The sequence below is a fragment of the Coenobita brevimanus genome, chromosome 102 (assembly GCF_032717465.1).
Source record: "Coenobita brevimanus isolate Jiangsu-jjx chromosome 102, ASM3271746v2, whole genome shotgun sequence".
In the NCBI taxonomy this organism is placed as follows: Eukaryota; Metazoa; Arthropoda; class Malacostraca; order Decapoda; family Coenobitidae; genus Coenobita; species Coenobita brevimanus.
Genome location: NC_137055.1, coordinates 23,347,091 through 23,355,085, shown reverse-complemented (window position 1 = coordinate 23,355,085; position 7,995 = coordinate 23,347,091).

Genomic DNA, 7,995 nt, shown 5'->3' with positions numbered 1-7,995 from the left:
TTCCGTTTCACATCGCAAGTTGGGGAAACGTGGCACCATTGTACACAGGTGCGGCCACACCACAGCCGCAAACGTGTGCGAGTCCTACTATAGGAAACTCTTTTAATATGCTGGGTGGTAACCATATAACCAAATTTTGGCGCCTGGTGGTTTAGTGGGTAATTTTTGCGTTTCAATCGGATTGAGCCGGTGAAGGTTTATATCCAGGGGACGGTTGGGGTTTATTGCTCACGTAATGCCACTCAGGGATGAGTGATGCTGATCACTCTCATCTTAAATGTCATGAGCAACTACCTAGCCCCGGGCTCCTTCTGTCCTCATGGGACAACGTAGGATTGGATGATGGATGGATGAAAATATATATATATATATATATATATATATATATATATATATATATATATATATATATATATATATACATAGAGAGAGAGAGAGAGAGAGAGAGAGAGAGAGAGAAGGTATAATAATAATAAAAATAATAATAATAGAGCAGTAACAATAATCATAAGAATGAAAATGGAATTTCAATACTGTACCAGTATGAACTTGTTTTAATTTGTGTTACTTTTGTTTTTTACCCAGTTCTATGCTGACAGCACAAGACTCGAAGATGCTGTCAGCATCTGGAAACTTTTGCTGAATAATCCTGATTTGCAGGATCATCATCAAGTACCAAGGATAGGTTCATGAATGCCATGAAGACTGTTCATTCCTTTGCGTACATGAGTGATCCTCGTTACTTAAGTAAGAAAATACCAAAGCTGTAATTTTAGTGTTGCTAAAGGATTACGGGCTCTAAACAATTTTACTCTCTAATACTGAAAACAGAATGCAGTCAAGGCCACAACCATTTCTGGTTTTAATTTATCATATCTGAAATTCCAGGTGAAAATCTAGAGATGGAAGCTGAAGAGGAAAATTATTTATTTAACACAGAATACGAAAAAAATTCTTTTGAGTTTTGACTAGTTTGTAATATTTTTTTACAACAGTTAAACAGACCATTGTAAGCTTCATTGGTTTGGGAAAAGAATATTAATTAATGACCTCACATTGGATGTCTAAGAAATAGATGTTTTTACCGGTTAGTAAATTCAGTGTTGTTTCGGTATCCTTTATATCTATTAGCAACTTGAAAACAAGCACGTGTGACCAGGAACTCCCGCTAGAGATTAAAAGGAAACCCAAGTATGAGAGTTATTTTGAGATATTTTAATGGGTTTTAAAGAATATTATATGTACCTGGACCCCATTTATCAATATGATATAAAACTACATTTTATATATATATATATATATATATATATATATATATATATATATATATATATATATATATATATATATATATATGCAAAAATTAACAATTAAAAAAAAAAACACTTAAGGTTGTTTTTGAGTGCTATTTTGTATTTTGTTTTGGGGTGAGTTTTTATAGTCAACCCTGATTAAGAACGACATCTACAAAGTTGATCTGTTGCATACATGGATGACTGGGAGTATCGGTGAACTTCTGCATTAAAGAACTGGATAGAAAAATGGTCAGGGTATACTACCAGACGGTGTTACATGGGGTGAAGGCAAAGACAGGTTATATAGTTTAAATTGCTTAGTATAATTTTATGTTCTACCTTGCTACAGTCAAGGAGTGGAATAAGAGACTGGAATGCGCTGGCAATGATATTTCACGTCATATTTTGCAGTGAAATGTTTAACTTTTATCTCGCTCTTGAAGGCACGAAGTGCTTGCCTTAACAGAATAGGCTACTCAGGCTGGATCATCGCAATGGAAGGGTTAAAAATGGTTTGGTTAGTGGGATGGTGGCGATTCAGTGTCAACTGAAGTGCCGGAAAAATGAACTTAACTACCATTTAGGGCTATTTACTCATTTGTTTCACGTTACACGTGGCCTCTCCCTCATTATGAGAGAGAGAGAGAGAGAGAGAGAGAGAGAGAGAGAGAGAGAGAGAGAGAGAGAGTCCATAAAAAAATAACACTGAGTAAATGCGTAACATTTTCCATTTTTTTTCTTATATATAAATACGTATATTTCATTTTATACAAAACACATGAAATAAGCGAATCGCAGTACAACCTGGCCGGAGGAGCCATTCAGATGAAATTTACTCCATATCATAACCATGAAGTGAATACAACTCGTGCCCGTACTGGCGTGGTTGTTTCGATGTACTGTACATTCGATAGGACTAGTCTTTTGCTGTTTACTGATCCGTCTTCTGATTTGAGGGTTACATAATTTTTGCAACGGCCTTACTCGAAAATCCGAGAAAGAAGTTTTCAGATACAAGGTTCAGGTACTGTACTCCCGTAATAATTTTGAGACCAGTCACCCCCAAAATCAAAGTGTGAGGCCGTGACAACGAGCGTTGATAAGATGAACGTGAACATCAACCCCATCAAAGAGGGAAAAAATGAATATACCAAATAGCATGGCATTTGTACTTTTTCTGTTGTAAAGTTTTGAAAGACATTTTCTAATTGGGAAATGTAAACATATCCCCGTATAAGAAAGAGGTCTTGTGTGTGTGTGTGTGTGTGTGTGTGTGTGTGTGTGTGTGTGTGTATGTGTGTGTGTGTTAGCACGTGGCCAGAGTCTCGTCGTTCAAAAGCAGTTGTCACTGAATTTATTTAAACCACACTCACAATATTATCATTATTATTATTATTATTATTATTATTATTATTATTATTATCATTATTATTATTATTACTATTATAAGTATTATTATTATTATTATTATTATTATCATTATTATTATTATTACTATTATAAGTATTATTATTATTATCATTATTATTATTATTACTCGTCCCCGCCCAGGAGGGGCTTAGGGACGGGTAGTATTTTCACTCGGTATTTTTGTCAGCCTGTCTCTCAGTTAAACAGATTTAAGCAAAAACTAGTGGTTCCATTTTGACTAAAACTACAGGGATAATTGGCTATGAATTTCTGATCACCTGATTGAATTTGAGGCCAAATTGGGCCAAGGCCCAAGAAATGTAAAAAGAAAAAAAAAAAAAAACGTTTTTCGCCATTACATATAAAATTCATCATATCGACATGAAACCAAAACCTAATGATGCACCTTTCAAATATGCATCCTACAACATTACATCAGAAGAGTCACCCCCCCAGTTAGCGGTAGGAGTGTCAATGTCAGGTGGGTCGGGCCTAAAATTTCAGATGGGCATAAAATTGTCAGTTTTCCCCCAATTTACTCCAAATTTGATATGTGACATCTTTGACAAGATATCCCATTGTGTTTTTATGTCGGCACTAAAATGACTGCCGGGGATGGTTTTGCTGTGCCTTGGCACTGCTTCTTGTTATCATTATGATGAGTTTATTATGGTAGCCTACTTTCAGAATTTCTAGTGATGGAACTGTTTCTGGAATAACCGAAAATTTTGTTCAGGAACAGTACGATTCACATACAACACAGTTTAGCCATTAAAATATATGATGAAAATGGACCAATATAACTAGTGATATGTACACCAAGGATTACTTCTGTTTGAGTGATTTATTTATTTCTTCGTCAAGGAATTCTTTAAAGTTTATTTTTATGTTTCTGAGTTAGTTGCTATGATGTGTTGTGTATTTTGCAATAGTTTAAATATTACAGCATTATGATACAACAGTTGCTTTATTGCCAGACCCTGTTAGTGGCAGGGCTGGTCTACTATCATATTAGACTGAGTCTCTCACTGTATTTAGGAAAAATTGGGCTAGACTTGGGTCTCCAGGCCGGCTCCAGCAATCTTCCCTGAGTCTAACTGGATGCTAAGCTATAGTTTCTAGGAATTTGTATCATATCCACAGGTATTCCTAAGTTCAGAAGTTTTGTAAATACCTACAAATTCTTTACAGAAAAGAAGTTATATTCAAAAAGTTTCCTTTTGGTTGTCTCGGGTCTATTTGTTGTCTTTAACCCACCGCGTGCCAGTGCCATTTTAAAACAGTCTGACATAATGCTGCGGCCAGTGCCAGTGCTGTTTTAATATGGTTTAAAATATAAAAAATAACTGTGACAGCATTTTTTAAGATTCGTGGGTAAAAATTGGCAGGCATGTATGGTAACTGTTCCTCTACCATCCCTCAGGCTGTCAAGGCCATACACTCACTCACTGCCCCCCCTCACGCTCACTCTGCCTCACTCTGCCTGTGTGCCTCAACCAGCTCTGAACATAGTGAAGGCAAATTGTAAATATTTTCATGGAAGTGTAAGTTGTAAATATTTTCTTGAAAGTGTAAGGACTATATGGTGAAGTCAAGTTGTATATACCGTCTTGTAAGTGCCAGGACTGTACGTAATGAAGTCAGGTTGTACTTATCTTCAAGTAAGTGTAAGATAATGCTTTCACAGTGAGAAAGACACTCATATTGTGATAGATGCTGAAGTAATAAGTAATAAGAAAAGTGTACTGAACATTGCTATACCTTCTCAGCATAAAAACCTGAGTATACCTTACCAAGAAATCAGCTTTCTCTCACGTACATGGTGAGCATGAGAGAGCGGCTATACCTGGTTACGAGTATGCAAGACTCAATAAAACTCATTTCTGAGCCTCGGTGAGCATTTTAATAGCCAAATTCGTTGTTTCCACATCAAAATCAATCATTTTAGCCCCCCAAAAAAGGTTGAAAAATGGCCGGCACTGGAGTGACCCATAGGGCTAAGAATAGCTGGCATGCGGCGGGTTAAGGCAAGAGCCGTCAAGGGTCAGGCAACCAAAAGCTTGACATTCTAGTTTTTGCCTGACCTTGCTAGGAATAAAGGCCAGCTTCACCAACACATTCCTTCGAGTCACTCATTGTAAGAAAACCAGGAGAGAACCCTCTGCTCACTCTCTGACCTTTTATCTCTGTCCTTTTTCGAGCAATATCTACCGAGTCTGAGCATCAGACCCATTGGAGAATTAATCTCCTCAAAAAAAATAAAACTGGCAATCGGGTTTGCCATTTTAGAGCTAATGCAGTTGAGAAAGAAGAAGAAGAAATGGAGACTACTGGGAAAGTGGGATTTCAAATGACTGTGTTTTAGTGCATCAGCATTATGTTTTATTTTTATTTAGGTCTTCAAGTATGGAACTATCATGAGATGAAAGGGTAGATGCTTTAAAGGTTAAATACCTGAGGATCTGAAAGTTGTAAAGGATTCTATTTGTAAAGTCTTTGGGTGTGTTGTAGCCATCCCTGTATACTGTCTATTGACACTAGGATAACCTTCGTACCTGTCGACTCTCTCTTGCATGTGATTCATACAATAAGTGTCACACAAAGACAGCTTAAACAGGCTTTCATTTTTCTCGTGACCTGTTCTGTAAGCTTATATGTCTATCAGTCTCCCTATCTATCTGTCTATGTATCTATGTATCCATTTATTTCTATCTTCAACCTAAGGACGTCCTTCTCCCCTCTTTCACCTATAACTGCTGGCTTTAATCTGTTGTATCCCTTACATTCCCACATTTTTTCCCGATTCATTCTGGATTTCTGTCCAAAGTACATAATGAGTTTCAGAGAATTCTGCAGTCACTTTATTTCCAAACTTCTCACTCAACTTTCACTTCTTTCTCTAATCTGTCTGCTGATCTCTTGCTCTCAAGAAATTTCCCTTTTCTTTCAAATGAGTCATGCTTGTTGTATCCACTCCATCTAGTTCTTTCCTTTCTCTTCTCCTGCTCTTCCCACGTCCATATTTTTCCGTGCTTTTCCCTTCATACTGGCATATAGCATTATATTTCCTGCACCCCCCACACGTGCTTACTGTAGTGGTATTACCCCAAAACTCTTAGCCTAGCCTCCACACACACATTCTGATTTTAACCTGATAGCTGCGACATGCATCATATGATGGAAAAGTTGTAGCTGCAACATATTTCATTTGAGCAAGCTTTTTTTTTTTTTTTTTTTTTAAATGGGAATGCTACATATTTTCCCATATGTCCTCATTGCTTCACCATGGCTTAACTTAGGTAATAGTGAACTCATTGGTTTTCCTTCTATTTTACCATGCACTCTTACATTTCATATGAGCAAAAATTGTTTTGGGGAGATTTTTTTCTTTTTTTTTGTGCGCATGGGGAAGTGGACCAGGAATGTCTTCATTACTTCACCATGGCTGAACTATGGTAAATAATGAACTCATTTTTGTTTTTCCTATATTTTTCAATACACTCTTTTATTTCAAACAAGAAAAAATATTTTTGAGAAATAAAAATTCAATTTTTTGTGTACATGGGGGGGGGGGGCGGGGCAGACCAGGAAACCTAATGCCGCAGTTGTCAGGCTAAGAATTTCCAACTGAATTTTTGTGCCCACTTTGATCTTGATACAGAATATCAGACTGATCCCTCTCACTTAAGTATGTGGTTCACACATTTATCCATAGAATCCCTCTGAGTTATTACAAATGCACTCATGGAGAGCTAAGCTCCAATCGGCGTCTGTGCGTGTGTGTGTGTGTGTGTGTGTGTGTGTGTGTGTGTGTGTGTGTGTGTGTGTGTGTGTGTGTGTGAACATAATACCTCACATTGTTCTTTTTCTATTTTAACCAACCGTGGAAGAGGAAGCCTATTGTTTTTTAAACCAGTAGTCAACATGAAGCTCAAACGATGATCTAGTAAAATTACCATAAAAAGTTTTTATCCATTTTTGACCAAACCTGGAGGAAGGGTGACAGGTAATGGAGGAATAAAGTGGCATAATGTTCAGAAAAATCAGTCAAAGGTCATGGTCAGATTCTAAGGTTAAAGTTTGATATTTATGTTTGGAAGGTAGCAAAGTTACTCAGATATTTTTTATTTGATTTTAACTAAATTTGGGGAAAAGTTTGAGGGTCAAGCTCGGAGTCAGTCTCATGTTGTTGAGAATAAGTCAAAGGTCAAGGTCGAAGGTTAAATTGAACTTAAACAATTTTCATCCAACTTAAAACCAAACTTTGTTGAAGGGTGAGGATATTATGAGAAGAAACGGATTCTAATTTGAAAAGAATGACATAGCTCAAGGTCACAGGCAAAAGCCAACAACAGGGCAAGGTCACTCAAACAATTATAAACTGGTTTGAACCAAACTTGGTGGATGGGTTACGGATGTGGGAAGAAGAAAAATTCTCATCTCTGAGAATTAATTAAAGATCTAGGGCACAGCACAAGACCAAAATTTCACAAGTGTATGTGTATAAGTGTGCGTGTGCGTGCGTGCGTGCGTGCGTTTGTGTGTGTGTGCGTGCGTGCGTGTGTGTGTGTGTGTGTGTGTGTGTGTGTGTGTGTGTGTGTGTGTGTGTGTGTGTGTGTGTGAACAAAATATTGAAATATTTTGACCGAGCTTGGTTTAAACTTAGTGGATGAATTATGGATCACCTATTAGGGCAACCTACTGATTTTAGACTAATAGGTCAAAAGTCGGCATCATATGGCAAAGTCATCCGAAACACTTTTTATGTGATGTAGAAATTTTCGGCAGCGGGTTCAGGTCTGTCTCCCTTTGTCTGTATTTCCTACTGCCCATGATCTCCAGGCTTTCATACGCTGTGTGTCTAGGCATCTCGAAATGAACGGATCTTGAATTAGGCTCTCTGTTATCTTGTTTTTGTTTTTATCTCGTAGGGAACAATCTTGCGGGATCCTGGCCTTTGATTCCTTCTCCCTTGCACAGAGAAAATGCAGATAAAGTTACTTGATTTTGATTAAAAAAAAAAAAAGTGTCAAAGGTCAAAGTCACAGGGAAAGGACTATGGTAAAGATCACAGGGCGGCAATGTCATCCCAAACTGTTTTGATGTTTTCTGAATCAAAGTTGATGGATGAGTTATGTAAGAATAAGGTATATTTTGAGCGTACTGTAATCTGTCGATAGCCAAGGTCACAGGGCAAAGTTAAATATTCGTCATTTGTGGCAGCTGATGAATGTGGGTATTGCACTGTCTGAGCTCTCCGTCTTACTAGATATTTCTCCTATTACAGTGA